This window comes from Megalopta genalis, chromosome 10, assembly GCF_051020955.1.
Source record: "Megalopta genalis isolate 19385.01 chromosome 10, iyMegGena1_principal, whole genome shotgun sequence".
NCBI classification, from domain to species: domain Eukaryota; kingdom Metazoa; phylum Arthropoda; class Insecta; order Hymenoptera; family Halictidae; genus Megalopta; species Megalopta genalis.
In genome coordinates, this window is record NC_135022.1 from 11,847,790 (window position 1) to 11,860,347 (window position 12,558).

The 12,558-nt window shown below is 41.9% G+C and overlaps 1 protein-coding gene across 7 annotated transcripts in view; it reads left to right on the plus strand.

Moving 5' to 3' along the window:
- LOC143260122 (uncharacterized) overlaps nucleotides 1–12,558 on the plus strand; it is a 91,892-nt gene that overhangs the window by 28,782 nt on the left and 50,552 nt on the right. For 2 of the 7 annotated variants that reach the window (XR_013034226.1, XR_013034218.1), the window contains one exon: nucleotides 69–1,924. The exons of the other annotated variants lie outside the window; for them this stretch is intronic. The gene's annotated coding sequence lies outside the window, so the exon portion shown is untranslated. Of the gene's footprint in view, nucleotides 1–68; nucleotides 1,925–12,558 lie in introns of those variants that run through there. 7 annotated transcript variants of the gene reach the window in all.

Sequence of the window (12,558 nt, forward strand, 5' to 3'; positions counted from 1 at the left end):
ATTTCTTTACGAAATAATATAAATGTGAGTACGTATAATTATTTATCTTTTTATCATTCTATTTTTAGGCGTCATATGAATTTTATTACAAACAAGTGAATTTGCAAAAGGATAAATTCAATTTGGAAAAGATGAGTTTAATTTGTAAAAGGATGAATTTAATTTAGAAAAAGATGAATTTAATTTGCAAAAGGATGAATTTAATTTGCAAAAGGATGAGTTTAATTTGCAAAAGGATGAATTTAATTTGCAGAAAGGCAACTACAATATTTAGAAAGGAATCGATTCGGTGCAAAGTCTGCAGCAAAATCTGCAGCGACCTTTGCACTACCACTACATTCATGAGTTATTTATCCAATATATGTGTTACCTGCGTGTCACAATAATGCTCATTAAAAAAATTTGGATAAAAATGTCTTATTACTACTTTCATAAACTAATATAAATTAATATGAAACAGCTGGTCTTTTCCAAGCAGCTTTCTTCAAATTTTTCTAATATCGATATAATAACCATATTAACCTCTTAGCTATAGACGACGCGTATACACGTCATAAAGAAATGGCAATTTTACATCTTGCAACGAAAATACTTCCCCTACGATTTAGGTTAAAATGCTTTGTGAAACAAATTAATAGTTTTCGCACATTTCAGAATAATTCTAGAACAACTTGCCGAAGAAAAGTGTAACCCAGTGTGATCAATAAAAAACGCATATAAAATTGATCTTAAAAACAGATCGACGCAGCTGAGTAGTTAATAAAAATTATATTATTAAAACAATTACGTGTTTCACTGAACGCATGCATAGCAACGAAACATCTACTAATAACAAAAAAAAACAACAGAAATGTTATGTAAGACACATTGTTATATCACAAAAATGAGATGAACCTATCGTTATCTATAATCATAATATCGCTATACCATCTACAGTAAATTCTCCCTAATTGACGCTGAGATTGTACAATAATATCTCCCTAATTCGCGCTCAGATTGTGCACAAAAATGGACAATTTGGGAAAAAGATCTACGATTATTCGAGCCTTGCGTCTAGTATGTATTTTAATTTGACGTAAAATATTGTTTACAGATATGTTAAATTACCGAGACATTGCTATAATTTGGTTAATACGATAAAATTCTGAGAAACCACAGCAATACGATTCTTTTCTCAAAAAGTGGTCGAACCCTCCCGAACTTATCCTACTATTAAAAATAACGTAGGTAAGCTATAAAGCAATTTTACCAAGATCGTACCGGGATCGGAAGGTGCTTCTTGGGTGGCACTCCACCCCTAAATCGTCACCCGTTCCCCTAGGTTACGTTTCTTGCGAGCGGCGCGGCTGCGATCGGATTGCTAATCGCGGGACTCTCGCGGTTCCCTTCTTGCCCCGGCGCGTAATGACTCCGGCCGATGTCTCGGGTTTCTTTGCGTCTTTTCCCCGGGAACCCCGAACCGCTCCGGCTAGAGCCGGCGCAGCTCTAGCCGATGGCCGCGATAAGAAGCGACGGCTCGCGTTCATCGCGGGTGATTTGTAAGTTTGCTCGCGGACCGGGTACGCTTACAAATTATCGGCGAGCGTATGATGGGTATCGTTACGGGGCCGTGAAAGTGCCGCTCCTTCGGTGTGGTTCTTTTGCCAGTTTAGACAGCTGCGCCGAGAAACCGAGTTTTCTTACGGTCTTTAGAAACCTGATGGATAGATTTTCTGGAATTTTTCGCCGGCCGGGTCCGCCGCGAGTTTCCGATCTCTGAGCGATTGCGCTTCGTCTTCGTACTCTGTTCCGTCCTCGCGCGGTTTTGTCTTTCGAACATTCACTTTTCTCTGGAACGCGTGCACGGGGTGTGCACCGGTAAAAATCGGCATCTGAATTTTCTTATATTATATTACTATACTATATATATACTATATTACTACTATATTACTATACTATATTACTACTACATTACTACTATATTACTACTACATTACTACTATATTACCACTACTATATTACTATACTATATTACTACTATATTACCACTACTATATTACTATACTATATTACTACTATATTACCACTACTATATTACTATACTATATTACTACTATATTACCACTACTATATTACCACTACTATATTACTACTATATTATATTACTATACTATATTACTACTATATTACTACTATATACTATATTACTACTATAAATTACTATATTACTATATTACTATACTATATTACTATATTACTACCTAGTAATATATACTATATTACTAGGAGAGTAACAGAAAACATCTATCGAACAGAATTATTTGGTATTAAAATGGACGTGTTTTTCGTTGATAACTCGTAAACAAAGCCGCGGAGTGCGCTACAACAATAAAAGCTTCAAGAGAGCTCCAAATGCAAATTTCTCTCCTAAAAATCTTCTAATCCTGGCAAATAATTCTTGCACATACTTTTACTACAACAACAATCCTTCAGACGAATAATTCTACAAATAAATCCAACGATCATTTCCCTGAAAATAAATAAATGTCCGGTGACACGTGGACGGGGGTGTACACATTGTAAACATAACAATAAGCCTACCTTCGCACAAAGATCATAAAAAGGAGGCACAAACGAGAAAACTAAATTTCAAGAACACAAAATCAATTTAAACATTCGATCTCGCAGTCACGACATCCATTAGGACGTAAAGTAACCTTTGTTTCCCGAAATCCGCCAGCAAAAATTAGACTCCGTGGCAACTTGAGCAGTCGATCACCGCGATCGTTCGACAATAACAGCTTCAAGAGCCCTTCGAAATGCAAGTTCCGCTCGTAGAGATCGCGAGGAACCGGCGCGAAAGATCGACGGAGGAGAGGATCGATGGTGAGAAACGGTGTCGCCGCGTCCAAAATTCGTCCATTAATCACGGGGGTACGGGGCGGCGGGGTTCGCAGGAAGGCAAGCCAAGGACACCCGTCGTCGACCCGGGCGTGAAATACGAGGCCAGAATTACGTTAAGTTCATTAACCATCGGGGCGCAGGCCGATACTTACGCACGCGATCGGCCGAGGCGCACCGCAAGAAACCGATCTGTCCCCGGCCGTTGACGAGCAAAAAGCAGTTCGAGGAGACAGAACCGGCGTGGAGGAATAAGAGAGCACACGAGAGAAACAGAGCGAAAGAGAGAGAGATAAAGAGTGAGAGCGAGAGAGAGAGAGGGGGGGAGAGGAGAGTCGGGACAGCGAGACGAGCGCCGAGAAGCAAAACGAGAAAGAAGACCGGTAAAAAGGAAGAAGAAGCTGAGGTAAAGAGGCAGAAGAAGTAGAAGATAGGAAAGGATACGGTAGTAGGATCGAGGGTGGGGGAAGAAGAGGAATAAACACGCACGAGCGGTTACACACACGCGCGCGCACGCACACCGGCTCGCGATCGTCCTTCCACACAGAGATCGCGCTATAATCCACCGACTGATTACTCGGTCGTGTCGTACCCGCCCATTCTCCGGAATTTTTCCTGCTCCCTTTCCACGTGTCCCCCTTTTCTCTTCGCTTCTCGCGGCGCGCGCGGACCACGGGATCGCCGATCCCTCTTTCTCTATTTTCCTTCTCCCCGGTTTCTTTTTTTTCGTCTTCGCCAACTGCCGGTGTAACCGTTGTAATTAGTAGCTATCCCCGTTTAAACGTCCGTAGCCGTGTACATATACCCGGACCGGGTATACGCGTTCTGGTCTCTCTCTCTCTCCCTCTCTTTCTCGTTTTCTCTCGTTTTCTCTCTCCTGATCTCAGTTTCTCTCTCGTTCTCGCTATCCGAGGGTGGCTGAGGGCAAAAGGGGTGGCAGAACGACCGACACCGGTCCGGAGGAACGAGAAAAAATTCGGATCGAGGGAGAGTAGGGTGGATGGAAAGGAGGGTAGCAGCGATGGTGGCAGCGTCGCCGCTGCCAGCGGCGGAGAGGAAACCGCACGCCGCCGTACCCGCTGCATAACTACGCGCTTATTGCACTATTTTCACCGTGGAGCCGATACACGTGTGCCGCCGCTCTGACGCTGCGCTGCGTGACGGATCGACGATCTTGCTGCACGAAAATCGCCGGATTTCGCTGCACTGGGTCAGCAAACTTCCCTGGGCGAGCGCATCCATGCTGAATAACTTTTTTATAGTATCGAACTTCTTTGCCGAACCGGAAGATTTCGATTGTTTTCGAGCTACTGGATGGTTTAGTTTATTGGCTAATACAAGCAGAATTGCAGTTTTGCGAACGATATTTTCGTCGATGCCCGGTTTCGTGGACTGACGTGGTCATTTAATTGGTTGACCCTTTGACTACGAAAAACGTATATATACGCCTCCGCATGTCTATCGATATGTACGGAAGCCGTACGTATACGGTCTCTACATTTTATGGACACCTTCGCTGTTGCACCAACGTATTAATGTTAAATGATACTTGTCGTTCATCGTTAGACCGCGGATTATAGTGCATTTATGGCAAAAATGCATAGGTCAAATATAACATTCTTAGGTCATTGGAAGAATTTTAGGATACTGTTACGTTAGTTACAATTTATTATAATCATTGAGATAAGAAAGACATTTTCAACTGACTTATGCAGTATAATTATTAGACCACGGATATTCATGCATTTATGTCATGTTTAAATTTTCGAAATACGAGATAGGGTAGTGGAGCCTAAATTTGTATTAACTATAATTATTAACGTAAACTAAATTTGCATTATTTCTTTATTTTGTTTATTTTTTAATAAAAACATTTAATTCGATGATTATAACCGGCTCCATTACCCTAGCGGTTACATTATGAAAAACTAATGGCATTTTTGGTCTGGCTTCGCTGCGATGAACCTTCTAATAAACGAAAGGACATTTTCCCTGAATCGAACGTTTAAAAAACTGTATTACGAAAATAGATAACTGCATAAAAATCCGCAGTCTAATAATTACAGTAACTTCCACACTTTTCAAAGAGGTTTGCTAATTGGTCAAAAAACGATCCCACCACGTTCCTACCCGAAATAAACGCTTCTAAGAGAGCGTAGGTAGGTGTGCGATAGTCGAAGGAGTCCTGGAGGATCAATGAAGTGGTCAAGGAGGCAGGCAAGCGAGCGTAAGATCAGCTAGGCGGTGTCCTCGTTGAAATCCGGTGGCCAGGCGAGTGAAACGGATGTTGCTCGGCGCGGCCGCGCACAGTGCGGCGCTTATGTGAACATCCGGGACAAAATTCATAACTTCTGAGCCAGTCAATTTTCAACGAAAATGCCTTAATGATTTATCGAAGAAAATACAAAGGTTCATCGATCTGCATAAAGAAGTTATATAATTCCAAACAAACAATTCTCGTTTATTTGTTATTGAATAATCGAATCTTATGTCTCCATAAATGAATATCTGTGTGTTAAGCTGTTGACCAACTATGGCTACGTATTTTGTTAAATGACTTCGAAGACCGCAACTGTCTGTAAAAAAAATGTTTATCGTATCAAAATGTACTATCCTATAAAATACTATATAAATAAGAATCCCAGGATATTTTGAGCCGTTTTTTCTTTTAGAACCTTATCTAAAGTGTAAAGCAGAGTTAGATCAGGTTGGCAGGGTTACGACATGCTTATGTCACGGTTAGACCAGGGTTAGGTCAGTGTTACGTCAGCATTAGATAAGGGTTAGGTCAGGTAATAAACATCATTTCAATCATCATAAAGTACTCTACGATTTGTGTAGATAAGATTTATTGATGTGATCTTGCTACGGCTTTATAGTGTATAAGTATTGGTATTTATAGTATATACCAAGCGTAAGAAATTTGTTCCACTGATAAATATTAATGTCATTGCATCAGTTTGTATTCATTTAAGGATATCTGCAGTTATATCCTCAGATCTTATGTGGAACTATCAGTGAATGTCGTGTAGCAAGTTGTTGGCCAGTTATGTCTACATATTTTGTTAAATAACTGTGAAGCCGCAACATTTCGCTAAAAATGTTTTTATAGTATCCAAATGTACTATCTGACGAATATATCGGAATAAGAATCACAGGATATTTTGAGCCACCTTTTTAAAATCTTATTTAAAGCGTACGAAAAGAAATCAAACTTAATTATTTCATTTCGTGTTAATTATTATACTGCATGTAAGCATTACAAAATAGCTATAGGTTAATTAAAATTATATAACCTCTGGCAATCATTTCCTATATAGATTACATCGTAGAATGGCCTTTCGTTGATAAGGCAATGCAAACAAGCTGCTGTGTGAACTAACGCGCCTATTTGACTCTCCTAATATTCGCTCAGCGAACTCGCTTGAAATTAATATCCTGTTCAATTGATTCAACATTTTCTTGCCAATTACGATTATTTACACATTTTAATACATCATGCATATATAGTTTCGAACAGATATAAAGCAGTGACTTCTGAAAATGTCGTCCATTGACGGCCGTACCGTGCGTCGTGGCAGCAGGAAGAAATAGTAGACGGTCGTTTCGCCGTAGCGGCGATGCAACCGAGAAAATCTGAATACCGAGAGTCGTATCCTAGAACCGGGCTGCTCGCGGGCTGCTCGGGCCGGGCTGCTCGGGCCGTGGAGCGGGCCTTTAGCGGTCCGCTTCCGTGTGGCTCGGCGAGTATCGCCCTCGGCGATGCGGTCCGCACGACTCTGCAGGACGAGGAGACGGTTGTGTCCGTCGGGTTCTTCACCCGGGGAACAAGCGCGGGCTCCTCCTCTCGCCGAGCGTATCCAGCTGGAACACCTGCGGCGAGCGAATTTTTGGCGCGATTTCAGCGATCGAGGTTAATGCTTCGGCTACTGGTTAGAGCCGCTCTCGCTCCGCTCTGCTCCGCTCTGCTCCGCTCTGCTCCGTCCCTGCCCCGCGCTCTGCACAGCTCGATCTGATAGCGAGAATCACCGCCGGGAATATCGCCTCTCTGTGTGTTCTTTCATTTCCTCGACACTTCGAACCGGCGACCGGTTCTACGAAAAAGACTGCCGCGGTAGAAAGTCGGGGACTTTTCAGCAGCGGCGAGCGTGCGAAAAATCTAAGGCCGCGCGCTGAATGAGTCGCGCGGCGCGGCGCGGCGCGGTTGTTCGATGATACCGGTAACTGGAGCGCCGATTGATAAAACCCGGACTAGTTACGGTACCCGGCCTCGCTTTAATTGATAATGCACCCGGGTTTTTGCTCGCGATCGTCTTATTCGCGCCGGCGATTTATACGTTACTGCGGCCCCTGGAATTTTTCCATCACCTGACTGCCGATTAGACGGCGTACGTGGGCTTATTGGAGATAGTCTCGTCTTTATGCGTTCCACGGGCTTGCAGAATGCTAGGAGAGGTGTCGGATGGGCAGAGAAATTGGTATTGGATCTCTTGGACTTCTCCGGCTGGCAGCAATGTGCCCGTTAACAGGATCCGTTCTTTTTTTCTTCTTTCTCGTTTCGACGGGAAACGTCCTGATGTTCGTCAAATTTTACAATCTCATTTGTCGAATGCGAGTTCACTTGTCAGCTTTCATCCCTGAGTCACCGAAGATTTACTGAGTCTGTGGAAGATGATTCTTGGAGCACCGTCACGGATTTCTCGATTCATTCTGTTACTGGATTTTGTTGCATACACGGTAGAACCTCGATTATCCGGTGTTTCGATGTCAGAATTATCTATCGTCAAGGTATGTTTCGTACGATGACCCGAAGAATAGTGGAAGGAAACAACATTAAAGGAAAAACAGTCCCTGTGGGATACTAATGACGTGATACCATTCGAATTGCATATAATAAATTTGTTACTTTCTCAAAATCGAAGAAGATGACAAGGATATCACACTTAACACTGTTCGTGCGAAAACTTTTGCGTGCGGCCGACATGTTTTTAAGGTTGTTCTACCGCTTTTCAAATACGGATGTAACTTATAAAACGACAGACAGTTGAATTAAATATTATAATTTAATTTATTCGTGCGATTGAATTGAAATAAAATGTATTTTGCACGAAGCGTAAGATACGTTGCTTCGTGCAAAATATATATTTCATTTAAATTCAATTCTCTTTGAAATTCCACTTTACGAGCAACAACAAAAAAACGACTGTTTTTAGTCATCCGGCATTTCGCGAGCAGTCAAGAAAACGACTATTTTTATTCGTCCGGACGGCAATGTGTTAAGCGAGACACCCTGTGTACATAAAAACTAAGCGATAAAATTAATCCAGAAAATTGCATCCGCGTTGGGGCAACCATTTCCTTCGAAATAAGTGTCCGTCGACTTATGGACGGGAGTGTACGTCTTGCTTCAAGGTTCGACAGCCGTCAGAGATGCACGCAGCGCCCAAAAAGGGGTTAAAGTTTTTCAGAGATCTGTCCCTAGGACCTTGTCCCGTCCTCGGATATTTCAAGCCGAACCCTTTGACCCCTGACAACCCCGAAATTCCTGAAGTAACACGCTGACTTCGGTGGCGCCGTGAAACGTTCCCTCGCTTCCTCCTCTGTCCTCGGGACGAAAGACATCTCGGCCGGGCCGACTCGAGCGGGATTATCGGTGCGCGATGCATCGGAGAGCAATCGGAGCAACAGCCGTCGACGATTAATCGCGGATAGGAGGGTCGGTTCACGGTTAAACCTCTCGCGATCTAATATCCCGGGGTTCACCGTTAATAAAACAGTAATATGGAAAGCGGCTAGAGGAGAGGAGGCTCGGTCTCTCGCGATGCCGGGACCAGCGCCGCGCGATATTACGTTAATATTGTAAGTACGAACCAATATGAAAACTAATACCGCGGCGAGATTACGGGCGGCCGGCCGGTGCCCCGGCTACGCAGGCAAATATAATGGTACTCTCAGGTGTGGATGCGATGAACGTTGTTCGGAGGGAAAGGAAGCGGGACGCGGCGATTGGCCGGTTGCACCGGCTCTCCGCCGAGCGAGAGAAACGGAGAGCATCGGAGAGGAAGATAAAGAGAGAAAAAGAGAGAGAGAGAGCGAGGGAGAGAGAGAGACGGAGGCAGTTAGAAAGGCGGAGAGGAGGAGAGGAGATTCTAAGTGTAGGTTGCGCAAAAAGCAAGCAAGCAAGCAGGAGGAAGGGCGTCGGCCGGCCTCGCGAAGCGCCACTCGGTCAAGCTCACTGCCATCATCTAGATTCTAGATAGCCAACCGGCGCGCTCACACTGCCAACCGGGGCCAGCGGCGTGTACGTACAGTGCGTAACAGCTTCGTGTACCAGCTCCTAGGACTGCCGGTCAGCCTTGCCTCGGCTTTCTTTCGTCCGAGGGACGGCCAACAGCATCGTCCTCTCTTCTCTTCGCCGCTCTTTTTCGCCGTCCCTCTCTCTCTCTCTCTCTCTCTCTCTCTCTCTCTCTCTCTCTCTCTCTCTCTTTATCCAACGTCACGCTGCTTCGCACGACGCGTTCGTTCCGCGAAGCTTAATCGCGAATGTCAAATTTCACGATCATTCAGATTCCGTCGAAGCTCGTCTGAATGTTGCCATTGTTCATCCTGTTCCAAGTTCTTGGATTCGTACGATTGGCATAGAAAAATGATCTTCCTCACTGCTACTTTGTATTCTTAACGCTTAACGGAATGACCATGTAAATTGACGTTTCCCCGTTTCGACCGCCTAAGACGGGCTCGGGAAGACAACATGTTCGTTGAGTGTTATAAGGAAATGTTACTTCGTAGCAGAGCTGTGCTAATTCGATTACGTTACGATTCAATTACGTTGGAATTCAATTATGTAATTTGATTGCATTGTATTACGATTAGATTGTAATTCGATTATGTAATTCGAAACCTATGAAATGCAATGTAGTTGGAATATAATGTAATTGAAATTCGATGTAATTACAATATAATATAATTGTGAAATGTAACGTAATTGAAATGCAATGCAATTGAAATACAGTTCTACAAATTACAGCCCAGAATTTCGAAGAAGTGAGATAGATTTTTATGTGTTTTTCAATTAAATGACTTTTCAATTCAATGAAAAATTCAATAATGATTTGTAAATGAGATATTAATCTAATTTGTAATTTGTTATTTATGAGAGTAACTGTACACAAATGATCCAACAATAATATACTTCATATTAGCTATTATTATTAGTGCAACTGAATTACTTAGTGTTTTGTAATTCTACTTTTATTGAATTAAATTGTAATTTAATTGAACGAAGATCTGGATTGCAATATAATTTGCAATAATAATAAATTTGCAAATAATAATGCAATGTAATTAGATTACCTCGTAATTTAATTGAGTGGTAATCTAAATTTCGAATTGATATATAATTGAATGGCGTTCTGAATTAAAAATTACAACATAATTGAATGGCGATCTGAATCAAAAATTACAATGCGATTGAATTTAAAAAAAATAGTTGCGATTACATTGAATAAGTATCCCACGGTGTTTCATTCAATAGCCGAATTTCCAATACAAGTGACACAACACCGCTCTGAAACGAACCAAAATGTCAACTCGTTAAAATTAAATTCCTGTCTTGAATCATCATCTATCGATGCACCATTTGAAATCCTCCCAAATCGTCCCCGCTGCAAAATTTTCAAAAAAAAAGAAAAAATAATAACGAATTCTAAGATCGAACTATTTACAATCCTCCCAAATCGAATCACACTATCCACGAGTAAGAAACACGAAGTAGAAGAGGGCAGTTAACTTCGCCTTGATTACTAAAAAAGTGAAGGACAGAGGACGGTAGTCAATTTTCCGCGATCCTCCGCAGGATACGCGAAAGCGTTCAGCAAAAATGACGAGAAGTATTTCAGGAAAGTCCGATCCGAACGAGCCAGGGAAGTTTACAAGATCCGACAAGGGGTCTTTTTCTTTTCTCGTTCTAGGGAACGCCATGCCACGCCACGCCACGCCGCGGCACGGCACGGCACGGCACGGCACGGCAGGCCAAGCCGAGCCGAGTCGAGCCGAGCCACGCCACGCTGCCGTCGGTCCCGGTTACACGTCGCCGCGGTATGCAGAAACCCGACGTCTCGGCGCGGACACGTTCTGCTCCTGCGAACCGATATATTCCAGGGGGAAAACGCGCCCGGGACCGGGCACAGGCGCGACGCCGCGTAGCGGGCACGATCGCTCTTCTTATTGCGAGGTATTAATCATAGCCGAGCGACCGGAGACCTTACCCCCACCATCCCTCCGGTTATCGCCGATGGAATCCTGCAGGTTCCCGGCTTTTTTGCCGCGAGGTTCGACCGACGGGTTTATTTTCGAACCGCTCAGAGAACAGACGTTGTTTGTGTAATTCCCGTTTAGGTGGAAATACCGGTAACCGCCCTTCGTGCTAATTGAGATCGGTTTTTCAAGGGGAATCCAACGTTTCACCATCATTTCAGTGATCTCGGTGTGCAGCCGATTGCAGAGTTCGGTTACATTTTATGCAGATAATGGCAAAGACTAACGAATACAATTTGATTCGGCACCGTCGAAACGAGTATTCGATCGAATACAAATTCATCTAGATACGAATTTGTTCGAATAAGATTCTTTTTCGATGCTGGCGAGTCAATATTCATCTAGACACTAAATTCGTGTAGCATTTTATTCGATCGCTGTCGAATAAAAATTTATTTGGAACAAAATTTATCCGAAAGAAATTTTAGTCGAATACGATTTTATTTGAATAAGAATTTATTCGTGCGGGAATTATATTCGTACAGGATAGAATATAAAGTGTTTTTTCATGGTTTATCGATTTAGTTCTTCCATATTACTTTTCCGAATTACACGAATAGTAATTATTATTATTACTAATTATTATTAGTATTAACTATATTCTACTACTAATTATTATTAGTATTAACTGTATTCGAAATAACACGAATAATATTTATTATTATTACTAATTATTATTAGTATTAACTATATTCTACTACTAATTATTATTAATATTAACTGTATTCGAAATAACACGAATAATATTTATTATTATAACTAATTATTATTAGTTAATACTAATTAGTTAATACTAATAATAACTAGTAATAATAATTATTATTATTCGTGTTATTTCGAATATATATTATTCGAATATATTTTCGTGTTAAATTCGAATTATTCGAATAAAGAATTTTTCGAATTTTTCGAATGAAGAATTTTTCCAATTATTCCAATACAGAATTATTCGAATAAATAGATAGAATAATTTATGGAGAATAATTCGAATAGAATATTCGACTGGAAAGAGAATTCATTCAGATAATTATCTCAGATAAATGTTTATTCGAAATTATCCGAATAATGCCCACCTCTGGCTGATAATTCGTGTAGCAGATTTTGAACGTCGTTTATTAATGAAAAGGTTACAGCGATCGTAGTTAGCAAGTAGGAGAGAGACTGTTGAATGTTGCTCGTTGATGAGGAGGTAGGATGATGGCTGATGATCGCGTGGATTGGATGTTAGGCTGATAGGTTCAGCAATGGACGTCGGGGCTCGCGATGGTTGTGGGTTCTGTATGAGTTTTAATAACCAAGGTTTTCGTTTCTACGGGGAAAATATCGTGCGCTTTAATCTAGGAGTAGCGCAAAAACGTGATG